The sequence below is a fragment of the Cricetulus griseus genome, assembly GCF_003668045.3.
Source record: "Cricetulus griseus strain 17A/GY chromosome 1 unlocalized genomic scaffold, alternate assembly CriGri-PICRH-1.0 chr1_1, whole genome shotgun sequence".
NCBI lineage: Eukaryota > Metazoa > Chordata > Mammalia > Rodentia > Cricetidae > Cricetulus > Cricetulus griseus.
Window position 1 is genome coordinate 227,586,654 of NW_023276807.1, and position 20,758 is coordinate 227,607,411.

Genomic DNA, 20,758 nt, shown 5'->3' on the forward strand with positions numbered 1-20,758 from the left:
TACAGCTATCTGTCCTAATAATGTGATAACTATTTGCTATTTGAATTCTGTTAATGAATACACAATCAAGTATTTTTTATCAGATGTAATTCAAGTAGGTATGAGTTAGTAATTTCAATAAAAGGATTCATTGACTTATTAAAAAGAGAAAGAGAAAATTCCATGCATACATACATCCCCCAAACTCTCTTACATTCATCCTACCTTGTCTCCCTTTCTCTGACAGCTGTTCTTCCTCAGAACCCTAGCATAGACACCCTGCCACAGAAATAATGAAACAAAAATCCAGCCACTCACCAGCAGACTGAGAGAAAAATGCAATGCTCGTCTCATGGACACAGCATCTAGTATTGAAGTCTGAAGAAGTATTCAAACCCAGCATAGTAATGCATTCCAATAATTACAGCACTTAGGAATCTGAGGCAGAAGGAACGCAAGTTGAAAGCAAGCCTGAGCACATGTAAGAAGACCCTGACTAAAAATAAATTGAGGAATTACTATGTGAATGACTTGCTACTATGTACATGCTAAGAGTAAGACTGTGGAAGACAAATGTATCTCTCTGTTGAGGTTTGAAAAGAGAGGAACTTAATGAAGTTGAAGGAAGATGTTTGGGGCTGACACAGCTAAGGAAAATTAATTTCCTTGGCAGGATCTAGTCAGGTGGCTTGAATCTGGAGAAGAATCTTGATAGTGCACTCAGCTGAGTGTTGGAACAGCCTCAAGCTAACCAAACTCATCGGGGACCAGTGTAAGTTAATTAATCTACTGTGTGCCAATGGGACTGGCATTTGAGTTTGCTTATTAACCATTTTCCCTTCTGGAATAATCTAATTGGGATGCCACCCAGATTAGTTGTGTATCTCTAGAGAGCCAGTCTAACCCTTATGACTGTCACATCAGCCTCTATCATTGTGGGTGGTCACTTGGAAGACAGCCTCCATGAGGGCAAGCATCTTTGTTTGTCTTGCTTACTGCTGTATCCTTGGCAAATTAAAAAAAAAGTTTTGTTAAGGGATGTCTTCACAAAATACTGGTGCAGGCATGTGCTCACACACCCATGTCAGTGTCCATAAACGTGGAGACCAGACAGCAGCTTTAGGTGCCATTCCTTAGACACTGTCCACACCATTGTTTTTTGTTTGTTTGTGTCTTGTTCTGTGAGACAGGATCTTCCCCTGCCATAGAACTCACCCAGCAGACAAGATTGGCTGACCATTGCAGTCCTTCCTGACCTTTCTCCCCCTCCTCTGTAACGGTCCTTGAGCCTTGGGAGAAGCAGGTGTAAAACAGATGTCCCATTTGTGACACAAATTCTGTTTCTGCCAATGCCCACCAAGTTGATCCCCCCAAGCATTTAAAAAGCCATAAATCCACATGTATAAAGAAATACAAGCCAGGTGTGGTAGTGCATGCCCTTGATCCCAGCACTTGGAAGGCAGATGCAGGTGGATCTCTCTAAGTTCAAGCCCAGCCTGGTCTGCAAAGAGAATCCCAGGACAGTCAAAGCTGTTACACAAACAAAACTGCTGGGTGTAATTGTACTCGCTACCAGCTCATTGAGGCTGAGACAGAAAGATCCTAAGTTCCAGGCCAGTCGTGACTACACAATGAGATCCTGTTTCAATAAACCAAGAAAAGGAACCAAAAAGAAAGAAAAACACAGAGAAATGCAAGAGGAAGCAACGCTGAACAAACAAAGTTGACCTGGTTTGAGAGGATGATAACATCATCTTATCAAGGGCTTTTTTGTTCAGGAGAGCTTAGAGGCTAAAGGTCATCTGTGATGACAGACAGGCGCATAACTGAGGGAAGTTAAGAAAAACAGAGGCTCAAACCAGCTGGCAAAATGGGGGTGGGGGGTTGCAGGAAAAGACTTTTCTTTTATTGAAACGTTACAGTATATTCTGACCATGGCTTCCCATCCCTCAACTCCTCCCAGGTCCTGCCTACTTCCCGTATTTTCTCTCTCTCTTTAGAAAACAAACAGGTAAAAAGTAAAGTAAAACAACAACCAAAAAAAGCACAGGAAACACACAAAAAGAAAACCATAAAAATCACACAATCAGAAAACATACAAGCAAAACACCAGTAGATAATTTAAAAAAAAAAATATGAGAAATTATCATGGAGTTCGTTTCGTGTTGTTCCTCTACTGCTGGGCATGGGGCCTGTCCTACAATTGTGATTTACAGACTCAGTGAGACTCCATTGGAGAAGGCTGGTTTTTTTTCCTTTACAAGAGGTTATCAGTTGGAGATAGCTGTAGCTGGTCTTTATCTGTCCCATCTGCCAGCTCCCAAATCATGACATGGAGACTTATTATTAATGAGAGTGATGTCTTCATAGTGTACAAAAGATTATTCCATAACAAGTAGCTCCTGGGTTAAAGATGGGGACTTGTGAACAAAGAACATTTTAAAGAAAGAATAAAAGCTAGCCAATTGCCAAGAATCCAAGATAAGAATCCACCCACAGCACCTAGTAAATGAAACCCCAGAATTCCTGTGATTATCCTTCAGTCACATACAAGAAATTAAAAATGGCCATGACTTTGAACTTCTCAGCAATGCTGTAGCTATGGAGAAGTGCTTCAAAGTGAAACATTTTTCCTGTATAGGAAGTAAATCCACCAGTTAATGGAATTAAGACATTTTTCAGAAGAATGATAACTAAAAAAAGATTGGTTTTTTCTTCTAAGAAGAAACCATGAGATGCAATTAGTCAAAATTATAAATACAAGAAGAAAAAAGACTACAGGAAGAAACAGCAGTACAATAAGTATAAAAAGTTAGTCCAAGGAGACTGGCAGGAGGGACGCAGGTTGGCTAGCAGTGGTGTGCTCCTTCAGAGGGGGGACACCCACGGCATCCCACAGAAAGACTGAGAACGCTCGTAGAAAATTTCATAGATGTGGCTTACGTCATGTTTTACAGATCACACAATGTGTTCAGGAAGGGAAAGGAAGATTGGTACAAAAAGAAAAACAAGTAAATTTTCAAAAGGAGATAAATATTTGGGAAGCTGAAATATTATATGAAATGGGAATGCAATTGTTAGTGCGTGGCTCAGCATGGGTGTTTCTGGAGGGAGGGGAAAACTGAATAAGGCACTCTGTAGTTTCTACTGCTTTTAATGACTTGCTTTCTTCAGCATCTTTAGAGGTGATGTAGACAAGCCATGTACTCCTCACAGCTTTGGCTTTTTTTTAATTTTTTTATTAGTTCAAATTAGGAACAAGCTTGTTTCACATGTCAATCCCTTCACCTCTCCCTCCCTCCTCCCCACCCCCGACCTACCCCCACCCCATCCACCCTCCACTCCACAGGCAGGGTAGGGCCCTCAAGAGGGGCTCCCCAAAGTCCACCACATCATCCTAGGCCAGGCCTAGGCCCTTCCCCATGTTTCCAGGCCAAGAGTGCATTTCTTCACATGGGATGGGCTCTCAAAGTCCTTCTTACACCAGAGAAAAATACTAATGCACTACCAGTGGCCTCCTAGAGTGCAGAGGCCTCCTTATTGACATCCATGTTCAGGGGTCTGGATCAGTCCTGTACTGGCCTCCCAGACAGCAGTCTGGGGTCGATGTGCTCCTGCTTGTTCAGGCCAGCTGTTTCTGTGGGTTTCACCACCCTGGTACTGACCCCTTCCGTCTTCATTCCTCCCTCTCTGCAACAAAGTTCCAGATTTCAGTTCAGTGTTTATCTGTGGGTGTCTGCCTCTGATTCCATCAGCCACTGGATGAGGGCTTTAGGATAGTATAAAAAGTAGTCATCAATCTCATTTTAGGGGAAGGGCTTTTAGGTTATCCTCTCCACCATTGCCTGGATTGTCAGTTCATGTCATCCTTGTAGGTCTCTGGAGATCTCCCTAGTGCAAGATCTCTCCTTGGACCTATAGTGGCTCCCTCTCTTATAATATCTCTCATCCTGCTCTCCTCTATTCTTCCCCAACTCAACATTTCTGCTCCTCTATTTCCTCCTCTCCTCTCCTCTTCTCCTTTCATTCTGGCGGCTCCCTCTCCCCTACCCTCATGCTCCCAATTGGCTCAGGAGTTCCTGCCCCTTTCCCTTCCTGGGGTCCATGCATTTTTCCCTTAGAGTCCTTCATGTTTCCTAGTTTCTTTGGTGAAGAGGATTATAGGCTGGTAATCCTTTGCTCTATGTCTAAAATTCATATATGAGTGAGTACTTACCATGTTTATCTTTTTGTGACTGGGTTACCTCACTCAGGATGGTTTCTTCTAGTTCCATCCATTTGCCTGTGAATTTCAAGATTCCATTGCTTTTTCTGCTGAGTAGTACTCCATTGTATAAATGTACCACATTTTCTCTATCCATTCTTCAGTTGAGGGGCATCTAGGTTGCTTCCAGGTTCTGGTTATTACAAACAATGCTGCTATGAACATGGTTGAACATATGTCCTTGTTGTATGAACGTGCATTATTTGGGAGGAATGGCTGGATCTTGAGGTAGACTGATTCCCAATTTTCTAAGCAACCGCCATACTGATTTCCAAAGTGGTCTTAAAAGTTTGCACTCCCACCAGCAATGGATGAGTGTTCCTTTTTCTCCACATCCTCTCCAGCATAAATTGTCATTAGTGTTTTTGATTTTGGCCATTCTGACAGGTATGAGGTTGTATCTCAGAGTTGTTGTGAGTTGCATTTCTCTGATGGCCAAGGATTTTGTGCACTTTCTTAAATGTCTTTCAGCCATTTCAGATTCCTCTGTTGAGAATTCTCTATTTAATTCTACAACCCACTTTTTAATTTCATTGTTTGGTGTTTTGGTGGGTAGCTTCTGGAGTTCATTGTATATTTTGGAAATCAGCCCTCTGTCAGATGTGGTGTTGGTGAAGATCTTTTCCCATTCTGTGGGCTGTTGTTTTGTCTTACTGACTGTGTCCTTTACCTTACAGAAGCTTCTCAGTTTCAGGAGGTCCCATTTATTAATTGAAGATCTCAATGTCTGTGCTACTGGTATAATGTTCAGGAAGCAGTCTCCTGTGCCAATTTGTTCAAGAGGATCTCCAACTTTCTCTTCTAGAAGATTTAGAGTGGCTGGATTTATGTTGAGATCTTTGATCCATTTGAACTTCAGTTTTGTGCATGGTGACAGGTATGGATCTATCTACAATCTTCTGTATGTCCGAATCCAGTTGTGCCAGCACCATTTGTTAAAGATGATATCTTTTTTCCATTGTATAGATTTAGCATCTTTGTCAAAAATAAGGTGTTCATGGGTGTGTGGGTTAATATCAGGGTTTTCAACTCTATTCCATTGGTCTATCTGTCTATTTTTGTGCCAATACCAAGCTGTTTTCAGAACTATGGCTCTATAATAGAGCTTAATGTCAGGGATGGTGATGCCTCCAAAAGATCCTTTATTGTACAGCGTTGTTTTGGCTATCCTGGGTTTTTTGTTTTTCCATATCAAGTTGAGTATTGTTCTTTCAAGGTCTGTGAAGAACTGTGTTGGGATTTTGATGGGGATTGCATGGAATCTGTAGATTACTTTTGGCAAGATTGCCATTTTTACTGTGTTGATTCTCCCTATCCAAGTGCATGGGAGATCTTTCCATTTTCTGGTATCTTCTTTAATTCTTTCTTTAAAGACTCAAAGTTCTTACTGTATAGGTCTTTTACTTTTTTGGTTAGCGTTACCCCAAGATATTTTATGTTGCTTGTGGATATTGTGAAGGATGATGTTTCTCTGATTTCTTTCTCATTGGATTTATCATCTGTATATATTAGGGCTACTGATTTTTTGAGTCAATTTTGTATCCCGCTGCTTTGCTGAAAGTTTTTATCAGCTATAGGAGTTCCCTGGTAGAGTTTTTCGGGTCACTTGTGTAGACTTTCATATCATCTGCAAATAGTGAAAGTTTGACTTCTTCCTTTCCAATTTGTATCCCTTTGATCTCCTTTTGTCTTATTGCTCTATCTAAAATTTCAAGTACAATATTGAAGAGATATGGAGAGAGTGGACAGCCTTGTCTTGTTCCTGATTTTAGAGGAATCATTTTGAATTTCTCTCCATTTAGTTAGATGTTGGCTGTTGTTTTGGTGTATATTGCTTTTATCATGTTTAGATATGTTCCTGTTATTCCTGTTCTCTCCAAGATCTTTATCATGAAGGGATGTTGGATTTTGTCAAAGGCTTTTTCAGCATCTAGTGAGATAATCATGTGTTGTTTTTTTTTTTCAGTTTGTTTATATGGTGGATTACATTGATGGATTTTTGTATGTTGAACCATCCTTGCATTCCTGGGATGAAGCCTACTTGATCATAGTGGATGATTTTTCTGGTGTGTTCTTGGATTCAATTCGCCAATATTTTGTTGAGTATTTTTGCATCAGTGTTTATGAGGGATATTGGTCTGTAGTTCTCTTTTTTAGTTTTATCTTTGTGTAGCTTGGGTATCAAAGTGATTGTAGCTTTGTAAAAAGAGTTTGGCAATGTCCCTTCTGCTTCTATTGTGTGGAACAATTTGAGGAGTACTGGTATTAGATTTTGTTTGAATTTCTGGTAGAATTCTGCACTGAAGCCATCTGGCCCTGGGATTTTTTTGGTTGGGAGGCTTTTGATGACTGCTTCTATTTCATTAGGGGTTATAGGTCAATTTAAACTGCTTACCTGTTCTTGGTTTAATTTTGGTAAGTGATATACATCCAGAAAACTGTCCATTTCCTTTAGATTTTTTAATTTTATGGAGTACAGGTTTTCAAAGTATGACCTGATGATTCTCTGGATTTCCTCAGTGTCAGTTGTTATATCCCCCTTTTTATTTCTGATTTTCTTAATTAGCATGCTCTCTCTCTTTTGGTTAGTTTGGATAGAGGTTTGTCTATCTTGTTGACCTTTTCCAAGAACCAACTATTTGTTTCATTGATTCTTTGTAATGTTTTCCTAGTTTCTACTTTATTGATTTCAGCCCACAGGTTGATTATTTCCTGGCATCTACTCCTCTGTGGTGAGTTCACTTCTTTTTGCTCTAAAGCTTTCAGTTGTTCTGTCAATCCTCTCATGTGACTACTCTCCAGTTTCTTCATATGAGCACTTAGTGCTATGAACTTTCCTCTTAGCACTGCTTTCAAAGTGTCCCATAAGTTTGGGTATGTTGTGTCTACATTCTCATTAAATTCTAGGAAGTCTTCAATTTCTTTTTTATTTCTTCCTCAACCCAGGAATTGGGTGTTATTCAATTTCCACAAGTTTGTAGGTTTTCTGCTATTTGTATTGCTGTTGAATTCTAGCTTTAAAGCATGGTGATCTGATAAGATACAAGGGGTTATATCAATTCTTTTGTATTTGTGAAGGTTTGCTTTGTTGCCAACTATGTGGTCAATTTTAGAGAAGGTGCCATGTGGCGCTGAGAAGAAGGTATATTCTTTTGTGTTTGGATGGAATGTTCTATAGATATCTGTTAAACCCAGTTGGGTCATAACTTCTGTTAGATCCTTTGTTTCTTTGTTAAGTTTCTGTCTGGTGCTCTTGTCTAGTGGTGAAAGCAGGGTGTTGAAGTCTCCTACTGTAAGTGTGTGTGGCTTTATTGTGTGGTTTGAGCTTTAGTAATATTTCTTTTATGAATGTGGGTGCCTTCGTATTTGGAGCATAGATAGATGTTCAGGATTCAGACTTCATCTTGATGGGCTTTTCCTGTGATGAGTATGAAATGCCTTTCTTCATCTCTTTTGATTGATTTTAGTTTGAAGTCTAATTTGTTAGATATTAGGATTGCTATACCAGCTTGTTTCTTGGGCCCATTTGATTGGAAAATCTTTTCCCAACCCTTTACTCTGAGGTAACACCTGTCTTTGAAATTGAGGTGTGTTTCTTGGATACAGCAGAAGGATGGATTCTGTCTTTGTATCCATTCTGTTATCCTGTATCTTTTTATGGGCATGTTAAGACCATTGACATTGAGGGATAATAATGTCCATTGATTGTTGGTTCTTGTTTGTTTTGGATTTATTATTGGTGGTATCATTGTGTGTGTGTGTATTTAGCCCTCCTGTTTATTTTCATGTTTGGTAAAATTGGATTATCTATTGCCTATGTTTTTGTGAGTGTAGTTATCTTGGTTGGGTTGGAGTTTTCTTTCTAGAACTTTCTGTAGTGCTGGATTTGTGGATATGTATTGTTTAAGCCTGGTTTTGTCATGGAATATCTTGTTTTCTCCATCTTAGTGATTGAAAGTTTTACTGGGTACAGTAGTCTGGGTTGGCATCCATGCTCCCTTAGTGTCTGTAGGATATCTATCCAAGACTTTCTGGCTTTCAGAGTTTCCATTGAGAAGTCGGGTGTGATTCTAATAGGTCTGCCTTTATATGTTACTTGGCCTTTTTCCTTTGCTGCTCTTAATATTTTCTCTTTATTCTGAAGGTTTTGTGTTTTGATTATTATGTGTCGAGGGGATTTTTTTTGTGGTGCAGTCTGTTTGTTGTTCTGTAAGCTTCTTGTACTTTCATAGACATACCCTTCTGCAGGTTGGGGAAGTTTTCTTCTATGATTTTGTTGAATGTTTTCTGTACCTTTGAGCTGTATTTCTTCCCCTTCTTCTATACCTATTATTCTTAGGTTTGGCCTTTTTACAGTGTCCCATATTTCCTGGATATTTTGTATTAAGGATTTGTTAGACTTGAGATTTTCTTTGGTCGATGAATGTATATCCTCTAGAGAGTCTTAACAACTGAGATTCTTTCTTCCATCTCTTGGTTATTCTATTGGTTATACTCACATCTTTAGTTCCTGATCTTTTATCCCACCTTTCTATTTCCAGCATCCCCTCCTTCTGTGTTTTCTTTATTGTGTCTATTTCAGCTTTCATGCCTTGAACTGTTTTGAGTGCTTCCTTCACTTGTTTGGCTGTTTTTTCTTGGCTTTCTTTAGATTCTTTAAGAGATTTGTTTACTTCTTGAATTTTTTGGTTTGTCTTTTCCTCCATCTCGTGTAATTTTTTGCTTGTTTTTTCTTCTATTTCTTTAAGGGATTTTCTTGTTTCCTCTTTAAAGGACTCTATCATCTTCCTAAGATAATTTTTGAGGTCCATCTCTTCTTCATCTTCTGTGTTGGGCTTTTCAGATCTTGCTGGTGTGGAGTCCCTAGCTTCTGGTGGTGTCATATTGGTTTTTCTGTTGTTGAGTGTGTTCTTACTCCCTTCTTCCAGTGAATGAAGGTGGGGTCCCTCTCTCTCTCAGGTGGCTGGCGGAGGGCTCAGCCTCTGGAGGCAGCAGGATGTCAGAGTGGTGGGTGGACAAGGGTGGGGTGTGTCTGGACTCAGGGTGGGCCTTCCCAGACTGGGGAGGTCCACTCTTGCCCAGGTGGGCTCAGGCAGAAGCAAGCAGGGGTTGATGTGGGAGTTTGAGGGGGGCAGAGGAGCACCCAGACTCACCTGAGGTTCGGGCACCCTCAGCAGGACAGAGGGCAGAGTGTGGACAGAGGTGAGGTGTGTCCAGACTCAGGGTGGGCCTTCCAGTCTGAGTGGGTCCACTCTTGTCCTGGTGAGCTCAGGCAGAATCGAGCAGGTGATGATGAGGAAGGTTGGGGGTGGGCAGAGCAGCGCCAAGACTCACCTGAGGCTAGGGCACCCACCGGGGACAGAGGGCAGAGTCTCCTCACAGCTTTGTTATAGAGAACACCTGTAAACTGAAATTTTCCAAGAAAAAAAATATTCTGCAAGTCGGATTAGCTAATCAGTACTTCTGCAATTGTGGAGAACTATTATCCTAGCTATTGTTAGTTTCATTCATTCATTCATTCATTCATTGTCCACAGCAGTGTCTAACCTACCACCCTTGTGACTATTAGATAAATCCTTTCTAAATGTACTGACAAGGCCCCTAGCCTCCTCTAGCCCAGTGGTTAAGAATGGCATGAGATAGCATGTTGGGCCAAAAGCAAAGATTTCCCCACTTTGCTGGAACTGCCTACCTGATGATTCCACCAGAATACTTGAAAAGTACTGTGATTTATGACATTCTTTTGTTCTCTTACTATTACACTTCATGACACTGTTGCCACATTGGATCATAATAATAGAGGGAGCTTGAATCCATGTATGGTCACCCATACATGGATCCAGAATGAAATATCTTATTCCCTGAGGTGAGAGCTGTCTTTTCACACAGACACATAAACCTCTGATGTACTGGCAATTAGGAAAGTCACTTAAGTATTTGCCTCAAAGAGCAGAAACAAGATAGAAATATTGAAACATCCATCAAGGAACCACCATTATTCGTTTGGGAGGGGAATAATTTTTACTCTAATTTTTCTGAGTGTAACACGTTTGTTCCTTTGAAAACTGGCCTGGGCAGAATTGCTTCTGTATCTGGCTTTGTAACTTTTAAGGAAAAACAAAGCAGAAATGATGGAGACATGAACTGATAAATAATGGTTTGGAGGTTTCATTGCCCAGGTATATGGTGAACTTCAGATAACATCAGAATGTTTCAGCCCTTCTAATTCTTCAACTCTGAGCATTATATAGCTAATCAAAAAGCATGGGGATTGCTGTGTCGCTTAACCTACAGAAAGTAGTATGTGGTCCCAAGAGGTAAAGGTCTATTGTAATATCCTAGCCAGAAGGAGAAAAAGACACACACACACGTGACTGTCCATGACCCCACTAAGCCGGCAGCCTTCCTGCCCACTGTCACTAGTCTCAGGCAGGACCCCTGTGGACCTAGAATCCTTTTTGCTGTGGACAGTTCCTAAGCAGCAATGCTGGAGCAAGTTAAAAGTACAGCTCTCACCTCTGTGACTGGCTTTAGGGAAGGTGACCTCAGGTTTCTTTGTGTTGCTTTCTGAGACTACCTACTATGTTTCACTCTGGGGTGTCATTTTCTGAATATAACATAATTTAAGGTGGAAGCCCAGATCTTCTATCTGTCTGATGTGGCTACCCTTACCCCATGTGAACAAGTGTGGATCAGCACAAGGGTGTTCCTTAGACCAGGGTTCCTTTAGACCTGCGTGTCACAACCCTTGGGGGTTGAATGGCCTTTTCACAGGGGTCACCTAAGACCATCAGAAAACACAGATATTTACATTAGGATTCATAAAAGTAGAAAAATTACAGTTATGAAATAGCAACAAAAATAATTTTTGGTTGGGGGGTCAGTCAGCACAACATGAGGAACTACATTACAGGGTCGCAGCATTAGGAAAGTTGAGAACCACTACTTTAGACATTACGGAGTAAGTGGTAGGCCAAGAGGCCAACTATTTCTTCAAAGTCCTGTCCAGAATCTACCTGGGACAACTATCACTTTCATAAATATAAGGCAGTTTTGCCTTCATGATTCATTCTTATTTAAAAAAAATAAATAAAACAAAACAAAATAAAATATACCTGACAACTATGTTGGTACAAAGATTAATGTAAAACAGACTGGGTTCCTTGTTCTGTATTTATATTAATACTGTTTAGTTCTTTCTGATTTTAAAAGAAAGCAAGACCCATCCATAGGCCAGGCTCCGGGCACTGTGCTGAATGAAGGTAAAAGGAAAACACCCAGAGAACCTGAAGCAGGAAGAATAGGCAAAGGGAGTACTCTGCCGCCCCCTGGTGGTGCTGATAGGTAAAGGTTACAAGCCCGGAAATTATAAAGCCTCTTGAGGCCAAGCATATTTATACAGCATTTACTGCTATTATCATTCACTTCAGTGATTTAGAAACACATCTGTCCCACTGAGTTTTCACAGGCTGTGTAAGCCTTATGGGTTTCCTGGAAGCCAGGCGTATGTCCACTGATGTCCAACAGTCAGGGATTAGGTTTTATACCCGAGTTCACCCAAGCCCAGGAATCCAAGACCTTTTAGGCTGGCATTTCCCTACCCTGTCAACATGATAAGACCCACAACCATTGTAGGCTGTGCAAAGACTGCACCTGCTTCCTGTCACCTTGCACTGCCTCTTTCACATTCTGTCTTGCCGGGAAAATAAATATCAATAACCAAAAAGTGTGACACGAGGATCCAATGTGCTTTCAAAACTCCACAAATACATGCTGTTGTGAGTACTGAAGGGACCAGCTCCCCATTTCGGCAGCCATGACAGTAACCTTGCCTTGGTCACTTAAAGGCCAGATGCCTGCCTCGTGACAAGGAACCAATCAGAAGTTAGCTGGTAGCGCTATGCTTTACCACCCTGGGTGTGCTTTACGGACAAGCGCACAGCAATGAAGCACAGAGCATAGCAACCACCCTGGGAGGGCCTATGGGCCATAACAACCCATTGGCCAATCAACACCGGGCAAGCCCTCCAAGCCTGGGGCACACCAATCCTGAGCCTGTGCGTACCCCTAGACATTCCCCTTATGCTGCCCTACAAGATCTCTCAGGAGCCCCTAGGAGCTGTCTTTTGTAGCCAACCGCCATGGTGGGTGGACAAAAGACCCGAGGTAACATGGGGTTAGCTTGTTAAATTACAATAAAGCCTCATGCAGTTTGCAGCAAGCTCTGGAATCTGCCTGGTGATTGGGGTGACCGCAGTCATGGCCTGGGACCCCGGATACCTGAGTTTTCCGGGGGTCTAACATTCAGAAATAGGAGTTTGTGTGGCTTCTTCTTCCTTCCCATTGCAGTTCATTCAGGCTGCTGTAACTAAAACACCATGAAATCAGTGGCCTGTAAACATCAAAATAGATTACTCCCTGCTCAGGAGGTGGGGAGTCAAAGATCAAGATGCCTGCAGATCCGGTGTCTGGAGAGGCTCAACTTCCCAGTTCAGAGATGGTGATGTGTTAGTCTACCCACACACAGCAGAGGTGCAAACTGCTCTGGGGTCCAAATTCCACATCAGTGATCTGCCATCATGACCTAGTCATCTCCCCAAAGCTCCACCTCAATCGTGACTTAATTAGCACAGGGCTTACAGAGGGTTGGCCAACCCAGCTCACCCGGCTACCGGAGATGGCACATCCCTTAGGATGTGGGGCTGAGATGGTGAAACAGGACATTGGTGATTTGCCCTTGAAGCTATACTGGGACTGTGCTCCCTGACTCCTCCTCCTCCCAACACCACAGGGCTGTTACCAGTGAACACACATAGTCCCCTTCTGCAAATCTTTAGCCTTGGAGATAACAGAATTTTAAAAATGACTCCAAAGGAAACTCAAGGACAATTTTGTTACAGTTGGAAAGATAAGTAAGGCAGGCAGGCTTAGCGAAGGAGTTGGATAGGGACATGGGGATTCTGAGTGATAGACACAGAACCCCTAGAGGGTCCAGGCAAGCCCGTTTAGGGTTTTAATTTGGTAAATAAAAAAGAGATATGGAAGGGGAAAGGAAAACTTACATTTTGTGAGCTAGGATTCAGAAGCTGGTACAGTCACAGTAACTTCAAGGAGGGAAGGACTCTCTCAGTACATCAGTACACATCTCATCCAGGGACAGCTATCCTTCCACCTTTTTAACAGGTATTCAGCTGCATCCACTTTCCTGGAGTGTGGCTTCCTGGTCAGGAGATTGACATTTGGATTAACTCCTAATGGAGAGGCCAATAGTATAGGACTTTATAATCTCTGTAGGAGCTTCCAATATCATTTCTCCACCTAGGGACAGAGTTTCAACGCGGATCCAACTCTTGCTATAACCTCATAAAACTGAGTAGATTTAAAAGAACTAAAGAGAGAAAAATGAAATCTATAAAGAAGCCTGTTTCACCAGAAGGAACTAGCCTTCTTCTGATGGACCCTCCATGAAGCCCCTGCTGCCTCCATCTTCTTTTCTTTGTATGTTATTTTAAGTCCTAAGGAGGAGCAGCTGTGACACTTCCTCTCTCCTTTCATGTGGCCTTTTAAGTCTGCAGGAGACTAATTGTGATGTTTTCCCCATGTTTAGGATTAGTGTGTTGCCAGAGACACCAAAGCTCCAAATGAGCTCCAAAGTCAATAAGAAGAGGAAAGGACCCAGCTTGACCTTACACTTGCTGTGTGACTCACTACCTGCCTATACTACCCCGCAAGGTGGGCAGCTATGCTGGCCATGGGCTTCCTGCCACAGCTATGTGCCCCACCACAGCTCCAGAACTGATGGAGACACAGGACCAAGGGCAGCTCTGAATCCTGAGCCAAAATAAGTCTTTTTCATGTATTTTATCACAGCCACAGGGAGGTGACTAAGATTCTCTAGACACCATCACATGGGAGTTAGGATTGCAGTGTTTGAGTTTGTGGGGCACACAAACATTCGATTCATTAGAATTTACTTCCCAAAAGATTCTTCTTTGGAAGCCCCATGTAGCTAGTAGAGCATTGGGCTACTGGCCTCGGTGGCAAACAAAGGCCTGGGCTCCACCTCAAGACAAGGCAGAACTGTGAGTGTGACATCACCTTCATCCCTGTGTCCCAGGATCCAAATGCAGGTGAAGCCACAGCCTTAGATTCCAGCTGCTTTTCCTCAAGTTGTGCCTGAGAGAGAGTTGATGGCTGAAGGAGAGTGGCATTTGCATTTATATAGAACCCCAGCTTTCCGTTAATGAATCAAAGCACTAAGCCACCTTGACAAATCCTTCCAGGAAAGCCTCAGAGCTAAACCCTGGTGCACCTTGTTTGAAAGATTTCAGATGAGGCAAAAATCTGTCATCGGGCCCTCTAAAACTCATAACCTATTATCTCGGAGGTAGGAGATTTTCTGCACAGGAAGGCTCTGTCCATTTATTTATTCCAAAGTGAAGATTTTTCATCCCACCTGCCCACCTTTGTATCCACTCCACAAGCAGAACGGTTCACAATTAAAAGGAAAGTAAAAACTCTCAAAGGGAAAAAAAAAATACTTCCCGAAGTAAATGAGAAAAATCAAAACAGTCTCTAAATGATAGTTTGGATACCATCCCACTGACTGACTGGGGCAGAGTGCACTCCAAGGAAAGGAAAGGAAGGCTTGTTGCAAAAAAAAAAAAAAAAAAAAAAAAAGAAGAAGAAGAAGAAGAAGAAGAAGAAGAAGAAGAGAAGAAAGAACCAAGGAATTGATATGTAATAATAATATAAATAGAGGTGGGCCCCAAACTGTCCACCAAATAAAGTAGTTACCTCAGGGGAGGAGGAAGGTGTTAGCAGAAGGATAGAAAGAGAGATAGGGAGGGAGGGTAGGAGGGAGGGAAGGAGGGAGAGAGGGAGGGAGGGAGGGAGGGAGGGAGGGAGACTGAGTTCAACATACTTCAAGCAAGCAGCATGGTGGGCATCTGAATGACTTTAGCCCTACCAGACAAAGCAAGGAGTCCACTCCTAAAGATTTCCAAGGGAAGGGATGTCCTGCATTGATGGGGGAAGTCCTTCTGTGTATATGTCTCTCTTATTGGTTAACGAGTAAAACACTGTTGGCCAATAGGGAAGCAAGATAGGTAGGACTGGGAGAGAAGGAGGATTCTGGGAAATGTAGTAAAGTGCAGTTGCCATGTGACCCCAGGAAGAGATGACTCATGCAGCTGGCATCCTCGATAAGTCTTTATAAAATATATAGACTAGTAGTTATGGTTGATAACTAAGACTGAGCTAGCAGCCGGGCATTGGTGGTGCACGCCTTTAATCCCAGCACTCGGGAGGCAGAGGCAGGCCTGTGAGTTCGAGGCCAGCCTGGTCTCCAGAGCGAGTGCCAGGATAGGCTCCAAATCTACACAGAGAAACCCTGTCTCAAAAAACCAAAAAAAAAAAAAAAAAAAAGACTGAGCTAGCAAATAAGAAATCCTAGTCTGAGGCATCTGACTCTGACGCCAAGGGTTTGCTCGCCGGACACTGCCGAGGCCCCGGTAGCAGTTCTGCCTCCATCCACGACAAAAGGACAGACATCAGAGTATTGGAACTGTTTGCATCTACCAGAAGGGAACCTTGGTCCCATACACACCAGGAGAGGAAAAGACTTCTGCTACACCCACCAGAAGAAAGGATGAGAAGAGGACAATGTAAAAGCACATTCAACAACAGAAAACCCAATATGACACCATCAGAGACTAGGAACCATACACCAGCAAGACCTGAACATCACAATGCAGATGAAGCAGAAGAGAATGACCTTAAAAACATCTTCATGAAAACGATAGAAGACCTCAAAGAGGATATAAGAAAATTCCTTAAAGAAATAGAAGAAAAAACAAACCAAAAAATACAAGATATCAACAAATCTCTCAAGGAAACAGTTCAAGACCTAAAAACTGAAATAGAGACAATAAAGAAAGCACAATCTGAGGGAATGCTTGAAAGGTTCAGGCTTTTGATGCTGATCGGCTCTACCTCTTTAAGAGACAGGCCCCGCCCCCTGACAATACTCAGGGCATGTGCAAGAAAACATGCTACATCATCGCCACGTCACCCGTCACCCATGATGACTCTGGACATGCGTGGATCCTCAGTGTGCATGTGCAGTCTTCCCTTTAAAAGCTCCAACTCTCTCTCTCTCTCTCTCTCTCTCTCTCTCTCTCTCTCTCTCTCTACTTTCTCTCTCTCTCTCACTCACTCTACTTTCTCTGTTTCTTCTTGGCTCTCTATGGCGACTGGCCATGGCGGTCAGCCATTACCCCTGTTCCTCTTCTCTCTCAGTCTCCCTACTCTGTCAGGCCCGTATAATAAACTAGTCAACATGTCTCATCTTAAAGCTTTCTCTTTTCCTCTTTTTAAATAAAAACATAACAATGCTGGAAATAGAAAAGCTGGGTGAACAATCAGGAACTGCAGACGTAAGCATAACCAACAGAAGATGGAAGATGGAAGAGAGAATCTCAGGAGTTGAAGACACACTAGTGGAAATAGAATCATCAACCAAAGAAAATCTTAGTCCAACAAATCCCTAACACAAAATATACAGGGAATATGGGATACCGTGAAAAGACCAAACCTAAGAATAATAGGTATAGAAGAAGGTGAAGAAATCCAACTCAAAGGTGCAGAAAACAAATTCAATAAAATCATAGAAGAAAACTTTCCCAACCTAAAGACAGACATGCCAATGAAAATACAAGAAGCCTACAGAACACCAAATAGACTGAACGAAAAAGAAAGGTCTGCTCGCCACATAATAATCAAAACACCAAACATACAGAACACAGAGAAAATATTAAGAGCAGCAAAGGAAAAAGGTCAAGTAACTTATAAAGGGAAACCTATCAGAATCACACCTGACTTTTCGATGGAAACTCTGAAAACCAAAAGGTCCTGGATAGATATTCTACCTACACTAAGAGACCATGGATGCCAGCCCAGACTACTATACCCAGCAAAGCTTTCAATCAATATAGATGGAGAAAACAAGATATTCCATGACAAAACCAGATTAAAACAATACATATCCACCAATCCAGCCCTACAGAACTTTCTGGAAGGAAATCTGCAACCCAAGGAAGTTAACTACAACCAGAAAATATAGGCAATAGATAATCCCAGTTTACCAACAGCCAAAAGGAAAAAGGGATATAATCCCACACATAATTTCACCACCATCACCAAATTAAAAACAAACAAGAATGAACAATCAATGTCATTAATATCCATCAACATTAATGGTCTTAACTTGCCTATAAAAAGACACAGATTAGCAGAATGGATAAGAAGACAGAATCCATCCTCTGCTGCATACAAAAAACACACCTCATCTTCAAAGACAGACGGTACCTAAGAATTAAAGGTTGGGGAAATATTTTCCATTCAAATGGACCCAAGAAACAAGCAGGGGTTACAATCCTAATATCCAACAAATTGGACTTTAAACTAAAATAAATCAAAAGAGATGAAGGAGGTCACTTCCTACACATCACAGGAGAAATCCATCAGGATGAAGTCTCAATTCTAAACATTTATGCCCCAAATACAAAGGTGTCCATGTTTGTGAAAGAAACATTACTAAAACTCAACTCACACCATAAAACCACACACACTTATAGTGGGAGACTTCAACATCCCACTCTGACCACTGGACAGGAGCACCAGACAGAAACTTAACAAAGAAACAAAGGAACTAATCGAAGTTATGGCACAATTGGACTTAACAGATACCTATAGAACATTCCATCCAAAAACAATTTAACTTCTTCTCAGCACCACATGGAACTTTCTCTAAAATCGACCACATACTTGGCAACATAGCAAACCTCAACAGGTACAAAAAATTGAAATAACCCCCTGTATCTTATCAGACCACCATGCTTTAAAGTTAGAATTCAACAACAACATGAATTACAGAAAAACCTACAAACTCATGGAAATTAAGTAACACCCAGTTGCACAAGTCGAGGAAGAAATAAAAAAAGAAATTAAAGATTTCCTGGAATTCAATGAGAATGTGGACACAACATACCCAAACCTATGGGACACTTGGAAAACAGTGCTAAGAGGAAAGTTCATAGGGCTAAGTGTCCACATGAAGAAACAGGAGAATAATCACACTAGAGAATTAACGGGAAAACTGAAAGCTTTACAAAACAAAGAAGCCAATACACCTGGGGGAACAGATGCCAGGAAATAATCAAATTGAAGGCTAAAATCAATAAAATGGAAATTAGGAGAACAATACAAGGAATCAATATAACGAATAGTTGGTTCTTCGAGAAAATCAACAAGATAGACAAACCTTTATCCAAACTTACCAAACAGCAGAGCGTGAACATGCAAATTAATTAAATCAGGAATGAAAAGGGGGACATAACAACAGACACAGAGGAAATCCAGAGAATCATCAGGTCATACTTCGAAAACCTATATTCCTCAAAATTTGAAAATTTAAAGGAAATAGACAATTTCTTGACAGATTTCACTTACCAAAATTAAATCAAGAACAGATAAACAACTTAAATAGACCTATAATCATCCCTAATGAAATTGAAGCAGTCATCAGTAGTCTCCCAACAAAAAAAAAGCCTAGGGCCAGATGGCTTCAGTGCAGAATTCTATCAGAAATTCAAGGTACAGCTAATACCAATTCTCCTCAAAGTATTCCACACAATAGAAGCAGAAGGGTCATTGCCAAACTCTTTTTATGAGGCTTCAATAACCTTGATACCCAAGGCACACAAAGACACAACTAAGAAAGAGAACTACAGACCAATATCCCTCATGAACATTGATGCAAAACTTCTCAATAAAATACTGGCAAATTGAATCCAAGAACACATCAGAGAAATCATCCACCATAATCAAGTAGGCTTCATCCCAGGGATGCAAGGATGGTTCAACATACGAAAATCCATCAATGTAATCCACCATATAAACAGACTGAGGAAAAAAAACCACGTGATCATCTCACTAGATGCCAAAAAAAGCATTTGACAAAATCCAACACCCCTTCATTGTAAAGGTCTTGGAGAAATCAGGGATAACAGGAACATACCTCAGCATAATAAAAGCAATATACAGCAAGCTGACAGACAACATCAAATTAAATGGAGAGAAACTCAATGCAATTCCTCTAAAATCAGGAACAAGACAAGGCTGTGCACTCTCTCCATACCTCTTCAATATTGTCCTTGAAGTTTTAGCTAGAGCAATAAGGCAACAAAAGGAGATCAAGGGAATACAAATTGGAAAGGAAGAAGTCAAACTCTTACTATTTGCAGGTGATATGATAGTCTACATAAGTGACCCGAAAAACTCTACCAGGGAACTCTTACACCTTCAGCAAAGTGACAGGATACAAGATTAACTCAAAAAAAAACCTGTAGCCCTTCTATATACGGATGACACATTGGTGGAGAAAGAAATCAGAGAAACATCACCCTTTACAATTGCCACAAACAACATAAAATACCTTGGGTAACACTAACCAAAAAAGTGAAAGACCTGTACCATAAGAATTTTGACTCTCTAAAGAAAGAAATTAAAGAAGATACCAGAAAATGGAAAGATCTCCCATGCTCTTGGTTAGGTAGGATCAACATAGTAAAAATGGCAATCTTGCCAAAAGCAATCTACAGATTCAATGCAATCCCCATCAAAATCCCAACACAATTTTTCACAGACCTTGAAAGAACAATTCTCAACATTATATGGAGAAACAAAAGACCCAGGATAGCCAAAACAACCCTGTATAATAAAGGAACTTCTGGAGGCATCACCATCCCTGACTTCAAGCTCTATTACAGAGCTATAGTCCTGAAAAGAGCTTGATATTGGCACAAAAATAGACAGGTAGACCAATGGAATAGAGTTGAAAACCCTGATATTAACCCACACACCTACGAACACCTGATTTTTGACAATCAATCCAAATTTATACGCTGGAACAAAGAGAAGATCTTCAACAAATGGTGCTGGCATAACTGGATGCAGACATGTAGAAGACTGCAGATAGACCCAAGCCTATCACCTTGCACAAAACTTAAGTCAAAATGGATCAAAGACCTCAACATAAACCCACGCACACTAACCCTATTAGAAGACAAAGTGGGAAATATCCTTGAATTAATTGGTATAGGAGACTGCTTCCTGAACATTACATCAGTAGCACAGACACTGAGATCAACAATTGATAAATGGGACCACCTGAAACTGAGAAGCTTCTGTAAGGCAAAGGACACAGTTAGCAAGACAAAATGGCAGCCCACAGACTGGGAAAAGATATTCACCAACCCCACATCTGACAGAGGGCTGATCTCCAAAATATACAAAGAACTCAAGAAGCTAGTCTCCAAAACACCAAACAATCCAATTAAAAAGTGGGGTACAGAACTAAATAGACAATTCTCAATAAAGGAATCTAAAATGGCTGAAAGATACATAAGAAAGTGTTCAACAGCCTTAGCCATCAGGGAAATGCAAATCAAAACA

The 20,758-nt window shown here is 41.2% G+C and overlaps 1 long non-coding RNA gene across 1 annotated transcript; it reads right to left on the reverse strand.

Annotated features, from left to right (window-relative positions):
• Positions 1–9,262: 9,262 nt before the first annotated feature.
• Positions 9,263–15,275, reverse strand: LOC103160823. Its single transcript, XR_003480122.2, has 4 exons — positions 15,168–15,275; positions 13,306–13,463; positions 12,524–12,611; positions 9,263–9,650 (listed from the first exon to the last, which is right to left on the reverse strand). It is a non-coding gene; the product is annotated as an uncharacterized LOC103160823 (long non-coding RNA).
• Between the last annotated feature and the right edge of the window lie 5,483 nt (positions 15,276–20,758).